Below are 21,602 nucleotides of genomic sequence, written 5' to 3' on the forward strand. Positions count from 1 at the left end.
AGTCACTCAGTCATGTCTGACTCTTTGCTACCCCATGGACTGCAGCACAACAGGCTTCCCTATCCTTCACCAACTCCCAGAACTTGTTCAAACTCAAGTCCATCGAATTGATGATGCCATCCAATCACCTCATCCTCTGTCATCCCCCTTCTCCTCCTGCTCTCAATCTTTCCCCAAATCAGGGTCTTTTCCAATGAGTCAGTTATTCGCATCAGGTGGCCAAAGTATTGGAACTTCGGGGTGGTGGGGGTGATCCCCTGGAGAAGAAAATGCCAATGAAAGCGACATAATAGATATGGGTTTGATCCCTGGGTTGGGAAGACTTCCTGGAGGAGGGCACAGCAACCCACTCCAGTATTCTTGCCTGAAAATCCCATGGACAGAGAAGCCTGGTGGGCTACAGTCCATGGGGTCCCAAAGAGTAGGACATGACTTAGCAACTAAACAACAATATAGTCATACTATAAAGGTATAATTTTCCAAAAATTTAATTACTATTATATCTGGTGATAAAATTAGAATAATTTATTTTTCTTTGTGCCTTTTTTCTTCCTCTTTAAGATAAGGAACATATATATTTCTTTTATAATCAAATAATTCTTAAAATAATAAAGCAAAAAATAAATCAGTGAAAAAATTTCACTGTCATGATGAGTGCTATCTCAGCAAAAATGGCATTTGTTCCAGTGTAATCTATTAAGAAGCAAGACTTGTGTATCAGGATTCCAGAATTTACAATAATCAAAGCTCCTCTTCCCTGAACTTTCATTATTCTGGTTCTTCTTATCTCCTAAATTAAAAGAAATCAAAACTAAAAAGGGCCTTAGAGGGGAGCTAGTCTCAGACCTGTATTTTATAAAATGAAGAAAGTTCAACCCAGAGAAATGTTAGGACTCACCATCAATCAACAGCATCTGAGTGGCAGAGTAAGGACTAGGATCCACTCTACTTACCCTGAAACAGGTAACCCAAGCATCAAATCTTTTGCTTATTCTTTATTTTAACACACACTGTCTAATATTTACAGGGAATTGTGTTAATATAATTGTGGAATGTATGTCTAGTAGAGAAATTGATACAAATTCACAAATAAATCTAATGCAAGGTTAAAAAAAATGCTGAGAGTATTAAAAAGAGGTTACCATGAGAAGAAGAGAAAAAATTAGAAAACCATAAAGGCACAAAGGAATAAACCCATTAGAAAACTGTTGAAAATCTCTACAAACTGAAAATAGTAGATTCTGTAAAGCATAACTCTGAATGAAAAAAGAACAGATTTTATTCCTCTTGATATGCAAGGATACACCACGTTCCTTAATGTGTAGATATGATATATATTACAAACACATATTATCCCTTAGCAAAACCTCAACTAGGGATTGAAGAGTCACTCTCCCAACCAGGGTTTCTAGGCCAACCAACCACCCTTGATTATGTGGTGGAAGGTTATTTCCCTCTCTTGTAATTAGAGGTGATCGTTTAAGCCTCTCTACCGCAACTCCAGAAATACTAAACCAATGAGGCTGAAAACACCACAAGGATGAATTTGGATCCCTTGCTGCTGTTGCTGCTAAGTCACTTTAGTCGTGTCGGATTCTGTGCGACCCCATAGACGGCAGCCCACCAGGCTCCTCTGTCCACGGGATTCTCCAGGCAAGAATACTGGAGTGGGTTGCCATTTCCTTCTCCATTTGGATCCCTTACAAACTGCAAAAATGTGACATAGTATTTATATCACAAAACTTGAAGGTAAGATTTTGGTAACAAGTATATATAGTAGGGCTACAAAAAGCAATATAGAAAGATAAATAGAAACACTCTCAAATTGTATATGCTATGCTAAGTCATTTCAGTCGTGTCCGACCCTGTGTGACCCCATAGACGGCAGCCCACCAGGCTTCCCTGTCCCTGGGATTCTCCAGGCAAGAACACTGGAGTGGGTTGCCATTTCCTGCTCCAATGCATGAAAGTGAAAAGTGAAAGTGAAGTCACTCAGTCGTATCTGACCCTCAGTGACCCCATGGACTGCAGCCTTCCAGTCTCCTCCGTCCATGGGATTTTCCAGGCAAGAGTACTGGAGTGGGGTGCCATTGCCTTCTCCACAAATTGTATATATGCAGCTGAATTAACCATGAATTGCCAAAAACATTTACTACATAATTCTGCTCCTTCTTGCCAAAGAACTCCTTGTAAAATGCTGCTATATAAAGAATATCTCACAGTTTCATTAACGTAAAAAGGTTACTGAATGGAGAAGCAGCAAAGAAATAATTTTACTAATCCTCCTATACTTTGCTATTCTTTAGTCACTAAGTTGTACCCAACACTTTTGTGACTCCATGGAGAGTAGCCCACCAAGTTCCTGTCCATGGATTTCCCAGGCAAGAATACTGGAGTGGGTTGACCATTTCCTTCTTCAGAGGATCTTCCCCACCCAGGGATGGAATTCGTGTCTCCTGCATTGCAGGTGGATTCTTTACCACTGAGCCACAGGGGAAGTTCAATCCTTACGTACTTAGAGAAAGTTGAATAGGCCAGATTTAGACCAGGATTCTATGTTCCTGAAATTATATGATGGTTTTTTGAAATTCCATGATGGAATCTCTTAAAGACTTTAAAGTAGACTTATTTTAAGTCTAGAAATTAATTGATAACCTTTTGTCTAGAAAGTATTTATAAATTTAAATAGCTACTATTTTCAAGTGATAACTTTTATTTAATAGAGTACTCAAGCAAGCACTCAAATTTTAAAACATTTTTTTCTAGAGATAGATATTCATTGTTTTAAAAGTGCTTCCACATTCCCCCTTCTCCCCTTGAACTACATTTTTTACAGTTATTTGGCTTATATTCACATTTGACACTTTGGCATTTACAAAATCATATCTCCCACTGGCTCTGAAAATGTAATATTTGAAAGGTGCAGTGTTTGTCCACAGTTGGCTAGTTTATCATTTTGTGCTTATATGATTTAGTTTTAGCTAATGATGCATTTTCTTTCTACTTTGGTGAAATAAGAGAAAAACCAATTCAGGCACATCATTCAATAAAATCTAACATGTACAGCCATTTTCTTTGCAATTTGAATGAGTGATGATTAATAGTTGCCTTTTATTGGTTTTCTTTCCTTGGTTTTATAATTAATTGTTGGATTTTAACTATGAAAATCTTAATACTTCAAATTTAAAGAAAAGAAATCTAAGTTCTTTGGGGACCTTACAAACCATGGAGTGGACTGATAGTCACTCAGTCGTGTCTGACTCTTTGCAAACCCATGGACTGTAGCCCGCCAGGCTCCTCTGTCCATGGGATTCTCCAGGCAAGATTACTGGAGTGGGTTGCCATGCTCTCCTCAGGAAGGCATGAAGATCAGGGGATCTTCCTGAACTTGGGATAGAACCCGGGTCTCCTGCTTTGCAGGTAGATTCTTTACTGTCTCAGCTACAAGAAAGTCCCTTTACAAAACCATAGCAAAAGTAAAATAGAGATGGGGAGGAGTAAGAAGACAAGAGAGAAAAGTAGGGAAGAATAAGGAGCAGTAGACCAAAGGGGGAAAAGAAAATATAAGGAAAAAAACCTTGTGATTATAAAATTGAAAAGACTACAGAGAATCAACTCCAATAATTCACATCCATTGTGCTTTCTGGACATTCAGAAAACTAAGATCACGGCATCTGGTCCCATCACTTCATGGGAAATAGATGGGGAAACAGTGTCAGACTATTTCTCTAGGCTCCAAAATCACTGCAGATGGTGATTGCAGCCATGAAATTAAAAGACGCTTACTCCTTGGAAGGAAAGTTATGACCAACTTAGCATATTAAAAAGCAGAGACATTACTTTGCCAACAAAGGTCCGTCTAGTCAAGGCTATGGTTTTTCCAGTGGCCAATATGGATGTGAAAGTTGGACTGTGAAGAAATCTGAGCACCGAAAAATTGATGCTTTTGAACTGTGGTGTTGGAGAAGACTCTTGAGAGTCCCTTGGACTGCAAGGAGATCCAACCAGTCCATTGTAAAGGAGATCAGTCCTGGGTGTTCATTGAAAGAACTGATGCTAAAGCTGAAACTCCAATACTTTGGCCACCTGATGCAAAGAGCTGACTCATTGGAAAAGACCCTGATGCTGGGAAAGATTGAGGGCAGGAGGAGAAGGGGACGACAGAGGATGAGATGGTTGGATGGCATCACCGACTTGATGGACATGTGTTTGGGTGGACTCCGGGAGTTGGTGATGGACAGGGAGGCCTGGCATGCTGCAGTTCATGGGGTAGCAAAGAGTTGGACATGACTGAGCAACTGAACTGAACTGAACTGAACTGTGCTTTCTGGGGAAGCTGAAACTATACAAACTAATCTACAGACCAGGTTTGCCATATATTTGGCAGCACTCCTACAAACAGGCTGCTTTTATGATAACTGTTACCGTCTCAGATATTGACAAATAAATACACATATTTCTGTCACTTAAGCAAAACTGTATAATCAGGTCTTTCAAATAATATCTTCAGTTTGTATTCTGATATAAATTAGTTATGCTTGATCATAACCAAGACATTTTCTAAAAATGAAAAGTTGGTTGGGTTACTGGGTTGCAAATTTAATGTTGATGCTGAATGGCTGTGATTGTGAGCATGTTCCTTGATCTCCTTGTGCCTCAGCATCCTCATCTATAAAATGGCAATGTTTGTAGTAACTGTCTGATATGACTGTAAGACATAAAAGATTTAGATCTTTCATACAGCAAATGCTTGTGCATTGCACATAGCTTTTTATATGGCTTATTTTAAAACTTTGAGAAAGATATTTTAGTTTGAGTTCTCCAAGAAAAAAAACAACAAAAAAAAGCATAATTAGGATTACAGTGCAAGGAGTTTCTTCGACAGTTAATTCCAAGAGAACTGAGACAGGGAAGAAATGGAAGTCAGAGTGACTCTGTTAATGAGTATGTTACCAATGTGGGCACCTGGGACTCAACCTAGCTGGGGACGATCTATACAAAAAGGAAAAAGAAATGTTATTATTAAATGATTTACAGAAAAATAATCTTATTTACATTAGCTACCATTATCCAATGGAGACAAGTCTAGACAAAGGCAACCTAATTTTAACAGTATCTTATAAATTTCATCAGATGAAGAGTACATGATGAGCTAGATAAGTCACTGAATATACCAATGAGTTTATACCAGCATCAAAATATAATTTCAGTATTGAATCTTTTTACACACCTCTTACCTTAAAAGTGACCTTAGATTCTGAACAAATTCTCAAAAAATTTGATATAGGGAAGAACTTTTCCAGGGTTAAAATTTTATTTATACATAGTCTCTCATTTTTGGGGCCTCCAAAATCACTGCAGATGGTGACTGCAGCCATGAAATTAAAAGACGCTTACTCCTTGGAAGCAAAGTTATGACCAACCTAGATAGCATAGTCAAAAGCAGAGACATTACTTTGCCAACAAAGGTCCGTCTAGTCAAGGCTATGGTTTTTCCAGTGGCCAATATGGATGTGAAAGTTGGACTATGAAGAAATCTGAGCACCGAAGAATTGATGCTTTTGAACTGTGGTGTTGGAGAAGACTCTTGAGAGTCCCTTGGACTTCAAGGGACTCCAACAAGTCCAACTCCAACCAGTCCATTCTAAAGGAGATCAGTCCTGGGTGTTCTTTGGAAGGAATGATGCTAAAGCTGAAACTCCAATACTTTGACCACCTCGTGCGAAGAGTTGACTCATTGGAAAAGACTTGATGCTTTTCCATCAAGGAAAGGGAGGGATTGGGGGCAGGAGGAGAAGGGGACGACAGAGGATGAGGTGGCTGGATGGCATCATCGACTCGATGGACATGAGTTTGGGTGAACTCCGGGAGTTGGTGATGGACAGGGAGGCCTGGCGTGCTGCGATTCATGGTGTCGAAAAGAGTCAGACACGACTGAGTGACTGAACTGAACTGAACTGAACTGATAGTCTCTCAGTGTCCCTTCCATCTTTCACCCCTTTAATAACAGCACTCCTAGAGATGGGCACATTTCCCAATGCTCTGTGCAGTGGATACTGCCACATTACTAAGTTTGGGCTAAAAGGATGTGAATATAAATGATGTACATAACATCTCCTTAAAGAGGGAGCACTCTGGACTGGAATCTCCTTTTCTCTTTCTCTCTGGCTCAGAGGTCATGAAGGTATGCACAGGTGCCTTATAACCAGATATAGAGGCAATATGATGAGAAGTGCAGAATCACCCAGCAGAGAGCGTCTGTGGATTTCCAGCCTGAACTGAACCACCTGCCTTCCTGGAAATGAACATAGATTCTGTTTAAGACACTGAATTTTTTAGGTCTCTATTGTAACATTTTAGCCTCTTCCTTATTAATACAGCATGATGCCTATAATTTCTTATAAAAGAGAAAATCATTAATTAGCACCTATAAGAAATATCATCCCTTCTATGATAAAAAAAAGCAATAATTGATATACCTACCCTATGCCTGGCCCCAAGGGAGATGATGGAGCTGGTATAGGAATAAAAAGATGAGCATGATTCTTGCTTTCATGGAGCTTTAATTCTGCACTAAAACAGGCATTTTTAAAATCCAAATAATTAAATAACTATAAGATCCATTATTATAAAATGAAAGCAAAAATTATCATGGTAGTAAACAATTAGGGAATAAATCTTAATCCTCTTTCACTTTCTTCAGGTTCAGAGGTTTATATGTATCACATCCCACTAGGCTTCATTTTACTTAAATCATTACTTTGATAAAAATACCTTTGTTTTCTTCCACTAAAATTCTCTTTTATGTAAACAGTTCAAGTGAGTTTGTTTGGGGAACCAAATGGTCCCTAAGTAAATGAGGAAGATAAACTTTGAAAATGCATATAAGCCTTGTATTTGATTCAAATAATAGCTTTCATTTTTATATAGCATCTATTTCTTCACAAAACATATGAATTTATTTTTATTTTAAAATGAGATTCTGGAATACCATTTCAAGCTTGAACAATTCCAATGGAAAGAATCCAAAGTGGCATTCCAGCATATTTCTTCACAAAAATACAATTGTTCAGCACATTGTGACTTCTAAAGCTCTTTCATGTACTCCAGAGGAAAAAGGAAAATTGCATCATACTGTAGAAAATAGAACTCTTTCCCAAGTATTTATGTTCAAGAGTATGTGCACAGTCACAGCTCATACATTTTCCAGTTAATTGCTCAGGTGCTCACTCGGCCAATCACAGAAGTCCAAAACTTTCCAGCTGTATTATAAAGCCAAAAATTTCATGTGCCATCCCGACATCTTTGGGCATCACAGGGTCCCAACGGCCTCACTGTGTGTTCTGCCGCTCTGAACAGATATGTCATCCACCCAGGAGGGAAGCCCAGTTCCTTTATCATTTGGACCAGCTGTACCTCACTTGGTCCTCAACACAACAGTGACTCTTCTGCCAGCCTCAGAGTTTATTCAAATAAGCCAATTGCCTCTTTCTGCACACACTGAAGGGCACCTCATCTCCTTGTTACTACAAAACCTGCCTCATGCAGCTGCTCTTTGTTCACTCTAGTCCTATGTGGCCCTGCAGGGCATGCAGTATTCTCCCCTGGGTTAAGAGTTGTTGTTGTTGTTCAGTCATGACTTTTTGCATCCCCATGGACTATAGCATGCCAGGCCTCCCTGTCCCTCACCATCTTCTGGAGTTTGCCCAAGTTCATGTGCATTGCATCAGTGATGTCATCCAGCCATCTCATCCTCTGGCGCCCTCTTTTCCTTCTGCCCTCAATCTTTCCCAGCATCAGGGACTTTTCCAATAAGTCGGCTGTTTGCATCTGTCTGCTGAAGCTTTAGCTTCAGTATTTTGGGTTGAGAGCACATGTGTATAATAAATTGCTCTCTATTCCATCTGTCCAGTGTCAGGTACTACGTGTTTGTCATTGTGTGTAATTTAAGGTGCAGGGTCCCTCCCTCATCAACAGGGTGAACAGGAGGTGATTAGAACACCCACTGAGACCTCCCTTGCAAAAATAACCAGAAGCCTCAGGGACTGAGTCCAAAACCCCAGCAGACAGAGGACTCAAGCCTGATCAGTTCACTAGTGCCCTTGTTTCACCTTGTCACACCCTCCCACTGCTATTGAGGAACAGATGCAAATCTTTGGTATCTTGAATGAGGCGTTTCTCCTCCCTGCTGATATTGTAGTGGTCCCCACCTTGGGGAGCAAAATGGCAGCTTTGTTTATTCTTGATCACTTTCTTATACATTGTCTCCCAGAGCCTTTTAAAAAGTTAGCTACATTTTAAAGCATCTTTAGCTTTAGCAATAGCCTATTCCATAAACAGTTTTACACAATATCTGAGTTCTTTTCATGAGTTTAGTCTTCCCCATTCCTCAAGGTCATTTAATTTCAGGACTTTATTCTCCCTACTACAGTTCATAATCTTTACTATTTTATGTTATCCCAAATAACTCTCTAATTTAGACTTTAATAGTTTCGAAGTTGGGATATTGGAAGTTTCCTTCCCCAAATGCCCTGAATTCATTATGAAAATTTATTAACTCTCTATTTAGTGGCTTAGTAAAGAATCCACCTGCCAAGCAGGAGATGTAGGTCTGCTCCTTGGTTGGGAAGATCCCCTGGAGAAGGAAATGGTGAGCCACTCCAGTATGCTTGCCTGGGAAATCCCATTGACACAGGAGCCTGGTGTGGTACCAAAAGAGTAGCACAGCTTAGAAACTAAACAACAACGACTATTTACTGGATAACTTCATATCTTAATCAAGAAGTTTTGCTAAACTTTCACTTTTAGGAAATCTCTGACTCAAAGAGGTCTCAGTTACATTACACTTGTGTAGCTAAAAGTTTGCACCATCTCACTTACACCAAGACATGGAACCAACTTAAGTGTTTAGGAGATGAATGGATGAAGAAGATATGGTATGTATGTATACAATGGAATATTACTAAGCTAAGGAAACAGTGCCATTTGCAGCAACATGGATGGACAGAGGAAACAAACATAGTTACTAAAGGGGAAGAGGGGCAGATAAATTGGGAATATCACATGAATAGATATATATTACCATATATATTAAAAATAAACAATAAGGATTTACTGTATAGCACAAGTAACTATATTTAATATCTTGTAATAAACTATAATGGAAGAGAACTTTAAAATAGAATATAGATATATACACATATATGTATAATAAATCACTTTGCTCTACACCCGAAACTAGCACAATGTTGTAAACCAAATATATTCAATTAAAAAAAGTATCTGGAATTTCATTCACTGGACTAAAGCAACAAGAGAAACAGATCTACCTCATTACACACAGATAGAAGGAGGGAGTCTTGTGTGGTGATAAAAACATCAGTCTCTAGAAGACTTATGACTGTTACTAATAAGTGCATCATCAACTCAATGGACATGAGTTTGAGCAAACTCCAGGAGATGGTGAAGGACAGGGATGCCTGGCGTGCTGCAGTTCATGGGGTTGCAAAAAGCTGGACACGACTGACCACCTGAACATCAACAACAAATTAATAAGTGCAGAACAAAGTCCAGAATATCAGTATCATGTGTTTTCTTTCTAATCTGTCTTTTTTTTTTTTTCCATTTGCAGTTAGAAATGGAAAAGTTATAGATAACAGGGGAACTTTCCTATTGATGGGTTGAACTTCTCTAACTAATCATATTTTAATCAAAAACTTGATTAGGTCACTCTCAGTTGTTCCCTTCTATTTCTCCATACTTATTTCCTTCATAGCTCAGTCAGTACAGAATCTGCCAGCAATGCAGGAGACCCAGGTTCGATACCTGGGTCAGGACCTCTGACTTTCTTGTGATGTCTCTCTTACCTATTATCTTGTATTACTCTCTATTTGTACTCTATCATTTAACTATGTGACTTTGGTCAAGTTACTTGATATCTCTGAAACTCAATTCCTTCATCCATGTGATGGGGATTAGTGAAAACCTTTCTTTTATGTTTTCTCTGGCTTTCAGAGATGCAACACAGTAAGTACCCATATAGTGCTGGCCCTTAATGAGGGGAGTTAAATTTAACTGTTTATCTCCAGTAGTATATTCTTTCTTTTCATTTAGAGCCCCTTAGCATACAATTGGAGAAGGCAATGGCAACCCACTCCAATACTCTTGCCTGGAAAATCCCATGGGCAGAGGAGCCTGGTAGGCTGCAGTCCATGGGGTCGCTAAGAGTCGGACATGACTGAGTGACTTCACTTTCACTTTTCACTTTCATGCATTGGAGAAGGAAATGGCAACCCACTCCAGTGTTCTTACCTGAAGAATCCCAGGGACAGGGGAGCCTGGTGGGCTGCTGTCTATGAGGTCACACAGAGTCGGACACGACTGAAGCGATTTAGCAGCAGCAGCATATGATTATAATAAATACTTACATAGAAACAAGAACAACAAGAACAATTTGAGGACATTATGATTGCATTGAGGACATGTGATTGCATTATAATCATGGATTTTATTGTGTCTCCTTATGTATGTAAATGTAGACACACAGACATACACACAAAGTCCGACATGCATGCAAGCCTAAAAACTGAATATTGTGTTGAGATATCTTTATTTTGAGAAGTGAAGAGACTGCCGAAGATTTTCATTTTAAGACCTCTAACTTCTTTGGCAAATGGGGTAGGATAATTCTAAGGAGGTTGCCATTTCCAAGGTCACATTGTTATAACTGATATGGTATAAAGCAGAAAACTGACCTTCTTATAGCCAGGCCATATTCTATTTTGTTTACTACCTGTTACATGGCCTTGGGCAGAGAGTTGGGTACCGCTTAGCAACTAAACAGCAACAGCAACAGGATGGCCATAATCAAAAAGACACAAAATAACAGGCAAAGGTGAGTGTGAAAATAAGCTGGAATCTTTATACATTGCTTGCTGGCAGTTTAGTCGTTCAGTCATGTCCAAGTCTTTCGACATCATGGACTGTAGACTGCCAGGCTCCTCTGTCCATGGGATTTCTCAGGCAAGAATACTGGAGTGGGTTGCTTTTCCTTCTCCAGGGGATCTTCTCAACCCAGGGAGCGAATTCTTTACCAATTCAGCCACCACATGTAATATTGTGCAGACACTTTGGAAAACAGTTTGCCATTTCCTGCAAAGCATAAAGACAGAGTTACTACATGACCCAACAACTCTACTTTGAAGTACATATGCAAGAGAAAATCATTTTAATGCAAAAACCATGGGCACAAATGTTCAAAGCAGCATTTCTCACAAAGGCAAAAAGTAAAACCAACTGAAGTGTCCATCAACTGATGAATGAGTAAACAAAATATTATCTGCCATGAAAGAAATGATGTACTGATAAATGCTACAACATTGATGAAACTTGGAAGACTGTGCTAAATGAAACAGGACAGTCATATATAGTATGTTTGCAATTATATTAAATGTCTATAGTAGGCAAATCTGTAGGAGTAGAATGTAGATTAATGATTGCTTATGGCTGGAGAAGAAGGAAGAAGGAGAAGGTGGCAACAGTGACAGCTACTGAGTGTGGGGTTTCTTTTGTGAGTGATGAAAATGCTTTAAACTTAGATTATACTGATGATTGCACAACTCTGAATATACTAAAATCCATTAAATTGTACACTTTGGTGAATTTTATGGCATGTAAATTGTATTTCAGTAAAGATGTCTGAAAATAGAATAAAATGTAATATGAGGAGAAGAAAAGCCTTAGGGTAAACAAGTTTTTTTTTTTTTTTTTTCCAAAAGTGAAGTCTTTTTACACTAATGATGCAAAGAAACAAATTAATCAGAAACAAAAACATATGTATCTTTGGCAAAGAAAATAATTATTGGTCTGCCACCTTACAAGAAATTTTAAGTGTTAGCCCAAATGAAGTCCATTTTTATAAAAAAATCTCTATAGATTTTTCCAGGCTAACAGCAACTTTGAGGGGTCAACCTCATGAAAGGGGAAATATTCTGAAGAGATTGGATTTTAGAGCATAAAATTGAATCCAGAGAATCCTAAACCTTTTTGAAGCATTTGAATCTGTGGAGACTTACCCCAAAGCACAGCAGTCTTCTCATTACATTATGTGCAGGTATTAGAAATGGTCTATTTTTACAACCAAAAAAAAAAATGCCTTGCAAAATTCAAGGTGATTTTTTCTTTCATCCTGTGATGAACCACCTTACCTGCAGGTTATAATTATTTCTATCGTGTTCCACTGCCTAATTATTTATATAGTATATTAGTAGTAGTACACATAGTCAGAAACAAGCCTTGTTAAAGCAGCACTTTTTAAGAACCTTTCAATCTATATGTCTATCTACATATCTGCATTACTTTGAGGAGAGATAGTAGTTTAGCAGAAGAGAACACTCCACCAATTAAGAATTGCTGGCTTATAACACCATTTTTTCTTACTTTTTCCTGCAATTTTCAACTTTAACCCATCACAAGTTGCTTAAAAATCCTGATCCATATTTTCCTCAGCCAAAACAAAACAACAACAAAGCTCAGAAATTTGAGGACTAAACCTGTAACCGCTTATGTTCGTATTTTTTCTTTAATGCAGGTAGCAAACTACAACTTTTTCATTGACCTTAGTTATACTTTGTTGTCAATTCCTATGCCTTCACATATTTGTTGTAGCACTGGATATGTTGGTGGTACAGATCTCCGGTATCTTGAGTACAATCTTCTTTTCAGTGCTATAATTAACCTCTGTGAACGCAAAATATTAATATAAGTCTGTTACACATAACAGCCTTGGATGTGTGGCATTTTAGGGGAGGAAGATTTAAAGGCTTTCATGCATTAAACAATGTAGGGCAAGAGGACAGCAACCAAGAGCTAGGAATTAAGAGTGAGGAATAAGAATGGAATCTGAATGAGGAATCTGGAGCTTGAGGTGATAGTAAAGCCTTCTCCTAGAAAATATTCGGAAATATGTGCACTATCGTATATGAGTATCTAATGAATCACCCAGAAGGCTGGATAATTTGGAGACATTTTGGCAAATTCCACATCAAATTATTAGCATTGTTATATCTATGAAGTGGGAATTAGGTGGGGTAGGGATGGGGATGGAGGACAAGAGATAAAATTTTTCTAAATATTATGTATAATATTTCTATATGTTTTACCTTTTTACAAGCTTTGTGCGTTTTGAAATCATCTCCTCTAGCAAGTGTTCCCAGCTTGTTCTATCAAAGGTAGAATCAGTCAGTCTCTTCTCCATGATCTTTTCAAAGGCAGGGACTGTGTTTAGCAAGCACCGAACACATGTAAGTCACTTAATACATATTTGTTGAATGGCCATTTTCTTTAACACCATTATTTCATAGATTTGATAGATGAGGAGTAATAACTTAAATGATTGATGCAGGATGACTTTCTCAAACTGTGATCTCTGGATCATTAATATCAATATATCCTTGAAACTTGTCAGAAATGCTATTCTTGAGCCTTACTCCACATCTGAGGGCTTCCCTTGTGGCTCAGCTGGTAAAGAATCTGCCTACAATGTGGGAGACCTGAGTTCAATCCCTGGGTTGGGAAGATCCCCTGGAGAAGGGAACGGCTACCCACTCCAGTATTCTGGCCTGGAGAATTCCATGGACTGTGTAAACCATGGGGTCTCAAACAGCTGGAGACAACTGAATTACTTTCACTTTCACTTTTCTCTCCACACCTGGAGATCCCAAAACTCTGGAAGTGGGCCCCAGAGATCCATGTTTTAATAAGCCCTTCCATTGATTCTGATGTGCTCTCAATGTGAGAACCACTGCCCAAAGGTAGCATGGCTGGTATGAAACTGTCAAAAAACAGATCCTCAAATGATTTAAATAAGCTTATATTGAATTATAATGTAAGTAAAAATACATTCAATGTTAGAATAAATCTTTCTAACGTGTTTTTCTCTATTGAACAAAACAAATCTATTTTTGTACTTGTATTATTTAATTTTACCTCTCTGGATACATAAATTCTTTCTTTGCCATAATGCTAAAATATAAAATTAAATGACCAACTCGAAAATATGAAGTTTACTCACTGACAAATAAGGCTTCTCATTTTCATAAGCAAATCGCTTTAAACTAAACATGTATAATTTTACTGAATCTGTTGCTGGTGAATTTGAAGTTCTTTCTCTGTCATGAAAGAATTCAAAGACAGGTTAAGAAAGTAAAGTCAAAGTTTATTTAAGCAAGGATACATTCTCAGAGGGATAGTGGGCAGGCAGTTTGGGAACTGCCTAACTGGGTCTCTTTGGCAAGGCAGTTAAGAGGGGCATACAAACGAAGGGGGAAGGAGGAGTTTGGGGGTCGATTTCTATGATTTTCATCTCAGCAGCTTTTTCCTGAGGGTAGGAGGGATTTCTGTCCCCATCTGGCTTAGATCAGAAGTGTCTTGGATTTGGAGCATGATTAGTACTTCTTATCTGTAAGGCTGACCTCAAGGATAGTCTGCCAGGTTCCTCTGTCCATGGAATTTTCCAGACAAGAATACTGGAGTAGGTTGCCATTTCCTTCTCCATGGGATCTTCCCAACCCAAGGATCAAACCTGTCTCCTGCACTGACAGGCGGATTCTTTACCACTGAGCCACCAAGGAAGCCCAATCTTACTATAATGAGAGCACAATGAGCAAAAAGTTGTGTTTGGACACAGGAGATTCCCACCTTTCCCCACCTTTCTTTGTCTGCTACTCAAAGAGTTATCCAAAATGCATGGTCTCCTGTTAATGTGAAGGTTCCTGCTTTCCTTTGTCTGCCTATGGGCCCCAGCTATTTACAACATGTATGATTTCCAGCCACCCGGTCCCTGCCCCCATATCTCTGCTCATACCTAGCTACCTGCCTGCTATAACAAATCCAGTTATATTTTAAGTATGTTAGCATGAAAATAGATGTTGTAATAATTTCAAGGAAATCAATATTTTATTTTTAAGTTTTTAGCTTTAAGTTTTGGGGGTCACAAATGAAAATTTTGAATATTGGGGAAAGAGATCTTTTCTACAATTATGATCCCTACTGGAGAGAAGTATCACTGGCTCAATGGACATGAGTTTGAGCAAACTTTGGGAGACAGTGAAGGACAGGGAAGCCTGGAGTGCTGCAGTCCATGGAGTAGACTTGACTGAAAGAGTTGGACATGACTTAGTGGCTGAACACCCAACAGTGTAAAGAGAATATTCAACCATAGTTTCCTGTCATACATAATGCCTTCAGTATTTGCAAACTGAAATGCTTGTTTATATGGTTTCAAAAGTTTTTCTTAACTCAAGGGAGAAGTCGCTGTATTACGAATAACAATCTCATGCCGCATCAGTAGGAAAGAAGTCATGGGTGACAGTGCTGTGTAGAGAAGGTATACAAGAAATGATATCCCAGAGGTTGCCGTGGCTGTGAACAGTTTTAAGAAAAGCAACTGAGTCTGTATCAGCTACCTCCCTGAAACAAAGGAAAACTCAAGCTCATAAATTCAGGTTTAGAACATAAATGAAGTGAAAGTGTTAGTCACTCAGTCATGTATGACTCTTTGCAACCCCATGGACTGTAAGCCTGCCAGGCTCCTCTGTCCATGGAATTCTCCAGACAAGAATACTGGACTGGGTTGCCATTCCCTTCTCCAGGGGATCTTCCTGATCCAGGGATTGAACCTGGGTCTCCTGGATTACAGGCAGAGTCTTACCATCTGAGCCACCACAGAAGCCCATAAACAGTGTATGATAAATAGGTCTGCAGCCATTTTACCCCACTCTTTACTCCTTGACTCATATTATTTAAGGATTTATTTACTTCTTATATTATTTAATATAAAAGAATTTAATTTGACATAAGTACATATGAAACACCAGGAGAAGGGAAGAAATAGATTGGCATTAAAATATTCCTAACTGCAAGTCTTTCCAAATCTAGAACAATGAGATTTGATTAAAAATTCACCTGCAGTAGACACTCCAAAGTTCTTTCCCAAATGAAGGAGCAAATCTCACAATTTCCATGGTTTTAACTCTGATATTCACCAAGGGAAACCACAGGCATCAGCTATGATCCATCCCCTAGTTTCTTTGTGCTTGTCGTTCTACTGGAATCATACTTCTACCTTATCAAAGAGACTTTCCCTTTACTTTGAGCTTTCCCTTAGCAGTACTAAATTATTACTGAGAAATACATGATGCTTATTGCACAAATGAAGAAAACAAGCGTTGTAAACATAGTCATGCACCTGGCCTCACAACATTGATTTCAGATCCAGAAATAAGAGCTAGTTTTTTTTTCTTTGTTGTTGGTTGGATTTTTGTTGTTATTTTATCTTCACTTTTCCCCTTCATTCTAATTCTACTTCCTTGAATAAGTTTGCCTATTGCCTCCTGGCTGAAAGCTAAAATTTCCTGTTTGGCTAAAGCCTAATAGTATTTATTAAATAGCTCCCCTTCACCTTGATTTTTAACTTTAGGAAACATGTGCTATAATATACATTTTAATTTATATTGATGATTTAAATTTTTTCAGAACATTATTCTCACATTCAATGTCACCAGGGTATACAGAAAAAGTATATGATATGTATTGTACTTTAATTTCAAGAAATAATGAGTGATCATGTGGAAAGAGCCTTGACAATGAAATCAGAAGACCTGCAATTTATTTTCTTGGACTGAGATTTCATTTCTTCATTTGTAAAGATGGAAATGATATTAACTACTGGGCAGAACTGAAATGTGTTGACTCTCCAATAGCTACCATGTAGGAGAAATTCAAGAAAGAGCATTAGAATGTGAAGCACACAGAATATACTAAATGTACTCAAAGTTCAAATCAAGAGACTGTAAATTTTGGTTCTATTCCACTACCACTTATAGTAGTCAAACAATGTTTATTCCAACAATATATAAAGACTTAAATACCATTTCATATATTTAACTGAGAAATTTTAATAATTTCATTCAGAAACTAAACTTACTAAAAAGAAGCACAGTGATGTTATAGCATGCAAACCATGTACTATCAGGATAGTTATCTCTTTGGTAATGGGGAATTATATTTATTTTTTAACAGATATTTATTTAATACAAACAGTATAAGGAGTAATGAGTGTTATAGACAGAAGTTCTATAGAAAACCTATGTTAGAGTAGTAGGAAATGAGCAATAAACAAGTATGAATGGATCAGATAGTTCACCCGGGCATCAAGTGAAACAAGCAAAGGAAGGATTGCTGAAGAGGTAACATTTTAAACTGAGACTAATTAACATAAGGATCAAGCCAAGAGAAAAATCTCAAGGCAGACTTTCCAAACAGGACAACTTGTTCAAAGCCCAAAGGCAGGAATTTAGCACTTAGATGAATACAAAGAAGTCCAAGTTTTGACTTGAACAACCCTTGGACTGTAAGATTATCCAACCAATCTGTCCTAAAGGAAATCAGTCCTGAATATTCATTGGAAGGACTGATGTTGAAGCTGAAACTCCAATACTTTGGCTACCTCATGCGAAGAGCTGACTCATTTGAAAAGACCCTGATGCTGGGAAAGATTGAAGGTGGGAAGAGAAGGGGATGATAGAGGATGAGATGATTGGATGTCATCACTGACTCATTGGAAATGAGATTGAGTAAACTCCAGGAGTTGGTGATGGACAGGGAGGCCTGGCGTGCTGCAGTCCATGGGGTAGCAAAGAGTAGGACACAACTGAGCAACTAAACAGAACTGAAGGGAGAGAAGACTATGAGGACTGAATAGGAGCCTAGTGGAAAGCACACAGTGGAGTGGAAAGCCTCCTGTGGTGGCAAGTTCTATCAAAGGTAAAGCAGGAAGTCATTCCAGGGTATTGGGCAAAAATGAGATAACCTACTGCAATCAATTTTATCTGCTTTGACAGTAAAAGGTGGTGGAATCATGCATTTCCTCTTTTTCCTCCTGAAGACCATTATTGGGTCAGCTGTTACAGGTATTCAAAGGTCTTCCAAATTTTCTGTTTTATTTCAGAACATTAAATAGCTCTTGTAACGATTGAAAATTTTCCTAGATGTTTGTAACGGGTACTTGCTTTCTCATGTTTGTTAATTCTATAATACTAAGTCCAGGCAACTTAAAATTTTTTTTGGAATGTGTTTTCACACTAAGTTGATTTTTACTGCAACTTGTTCTTGGCAAAACATTAGTGAAATCCCCATATAGCATTAGAATTAGACAGAATTACAGTTTTGTGATTTTGTGTTAATATACTGAATATAAGTTCTATTGAAGAAAAATAAGTTAAGGTTTTAGTTGACAGAAGAGCACATACTTAAAAGGCTGTAAGCAGGCAAAATGACAAAATACATATTCTTTGAATTTAGGTTAGTTATATTTTACTCATCAGTATATATTTTAATCAGAAAAAAAATACAGCAAAGCAAATAAATTTAGTAAATTGAATTTTATCATTGTTATAGAATATTTAATAACCAATTTTAAATAATGAAAGCCTTCTAAAAGACGCTAGTGGACAGGCAAGATCAGACAGCATTTGTTTTAGACTCATGGCTAAACTAGTAAATAAATAAAGTGAAAGTGTGGAAATCTTGTTACATTGCTTTTGTGTACAACCACCTGGCTTCCAGGAGAGGGAGAAAGCGATATCATACATCTTGCATAATATTCCCTCTCGGGTAAGATTAGTTGATAACACAAGAGAATTTTCCCTGGCTTTACCTGACAGAAACTTGATTCATCTTCCAGCAAGAGCAATTTTTCTACCATATTCAGCAATAGTAGCTTCTGAAGGGCTTTCTTATCTCATTTCTTACTCATCAATCTCCAAAAGACATGTTAGAAACAGCAAAATGTAAATCTCTTTATAACTAAATTAATCCAATTCTTTTCATTTGTCTTTCACTAGAGACAGCCTTATTGTCAGCTGAGCATGTGTAACAAATGCTTGTCACTTCCGAGTGCTCAACAAGCAACATCTAAAAGAGATCATTTCTTTTGACATATGTACGTTCACACAAGAAACTACCTTTTTCTCTAATGATTTACTTGTCATGTATTTTTTTAAAGTTACATCTACTCATAATTTATGGAGGACTATCATAGCCACTTTATGTAATTATGGTTCTGATAAGGCACGTCTTCTTGAGTTTTTTAATTTAGAATTTTGTCAAAATGGATGAAAAGAAAGCATAACTCTATTCTCACTGGTTTTCCATAAATTATTCTTGTTAACATGCAAATTTTAACCTATCTTCTGTACTAACCTAAATCCTGAACAACAAAGTTTAATTGAAGAGACATGCTTCATTAAAAAAGACTAATTTTTCCAACGTAGTGTTTTATCCTATATATTTTTACCATTTGGCATGTAGAATTTTTTTACCAAACAATCATCTATAGAAGAATTTTCAGTGTATGGTAATAATTTATAATATATGCTTTGAAGAAACAAAGTTTTATAAAAGAAAAACCCAAACATTGCTAGTACATAGATTTTGTTCTTTCATTTTATTTCAAAGCAGTTTAAGATGTTTTGTATGAATAAATTTTTAACATTTATAATTATTTAACATTAGATAAACAAAAAAATCAGCCTTACTCACTGTTTTATCATAGAGCCTATAAATTAGAGTTCATCTTCCTCAACATACCTTAAATTTTCTCAGCTTGTCATTTAAATATTTCTGTTAATTATCAGTTTTTTTTTTTATGATGCACACATCATGAAGTTTGAAGGATCTATAAAGATATGAAGAGAACTTACAATTTCCTCTAGAAATGATAGTTTTAAATTACTAGCCCACTCTGTTCCAGAAACAATTTCAGGTGGCTTTAAAAGAAACAATACAGTTAAAGAAGATAAATTTAATTAAGTGAGAACAATGAGTAGATGTAAGACAAAGTAAAAGATAAAAATCAACCTATAAATGAGACTAATCAAAATTACATACTGTGAAGTTCTATACATTTGTCATATGCTAGCCACAATTTTGCCTCTGAGGCTGTTTAACAGAAAACATAAGGAAGAAAATCTAGTAAATTATATCAATATATTTCAGTCTCTCTTTAAGATAAACACACCAAGCCAACTGTACATGAAAATCACTCTTATTCCTGATACTAATCTCAAAAAAAAAAAAAAAGAATGTCTCTTAAGGTTCTCAAAATGGAAAGCCTGTGTAATGAAGTGAACAAGACCTTCAAAGCTTCAGGCAACACTTCCTTCCAATTGTTTAACTTTGAAAATCTTTGGAAAAACAGAATATGGCAGGGAGTTTGATTCTGTATCCACTCATGAGTTTTTACACCGTAGCTCTTCTATGTTAGTGGTTAAGTGCAAAATCTTAACTAATGATGGAGACAACTGGATGAAAACTTAGAATGGGAAGGACCTGAGGAGCCCAGGGTATGTCCTGAGTAGAAAGCTATCCTAAGTAGACTTTTCTATTCTATTCCCCTGAAAGTGAAACCAGGTTAATACTTCCTGAAGCTAGTGGTTACTTACAAAATATCTTTGAACCCACTCTAACAGATAATGGGGCTATTTTAAAGAAAGCTTTCACTCTCTTGATTTTAGGAACTAGTATCTTTATAATAATAACAATAGTAATAATAATATATTAAATAATGTTTATAATAATCATTTTCACTGTAAAACTTCTAATGACTATTTAGTGTGGGCTTACTGAATGTTACCAAGGTCTTAAGCTCTTAAAGAACACTGAATCATGGATTGATATAATCATTATGCAATTTTACAGGTAAGAAATGAAGTTAGGAAACGAGCCTAAGGTCAAGTGGTTAGCATAGAGTGGAACCAACAACTGAGCCCAGGATTTCTGGCTCTAATGTCTAGACTCCTTATTGCCACAAAGTTTGTTTAATAAATTGCTTCATGATTGCTTCATGAATCAAAAGGGGTTGGGGTGGAATGTTCTTTGTAACAATTTGTATATTTTATAGCATTGGTATAACTTTTTATACATTTTATAAAGGTCTACATAGTCAAATATGCATATGACACCACCCTTATGGAAGAAAGTGAAGAGGAACTAAAAAGCCTCTTGATGAAAGTGAAAGAGGAGAGTGAAAAAGTTGGCTTAAAGCTCAACATTCAGAAAACGAAGATCATGGCATCTGGTCCCATCACTTCATGGGAAATAGATGGGGAAACTGTGGAAACAGTGTCAGACTTTATTTTTTTTGTGCTCCAAAGTCACTGCAGATGGTGACTGCAGCCATGAAATTAAAAGACGCTTACTCCTTGGAAGGAAAGTTATGACCAACCTAGATAGCATATTCAAAAGTAGAGACATTACTTTGCCAACAAAGGTCCGTCTAGTCAAGGCTATGGTTTTTCCAGTGGTCATGTATGGATGTGAGAGTTGGACTGTGAAGAAAGCTGAGCACCGAAGAATTGATGCTTTTGAACTGTGGTGTTGGAGAAGACTCTTGAGAGTCCCTTGGACTGCAAGGAGATCCAACCAGTCCATTCTGAAGGAGATCAGCCCTGGGATTTCTTTGGAGGGAATGATGCTGAAGCTGAAACTCCAATACTTTGGCCACCTCATGCGAAGAGTTGACTCATTGGAAAAGACTCTTAGCA

The sequence above is a fragment of the Bison bison genome, unplaced genomic scaffold (assembly GCF_000754665.1).
Source record: "Bison bison bison isolate TAMUID 2011002044 unplaced genomic scaffold, Bison_UMD1.0 scf7180017864310, whole genome shotgun sequence".
Classification (NCBI taxonomy): Eukaryota; Metazoa; Chordata; class Mammalia; order Artiodactyla; family Bovidae; genus Bison; species Bison bison.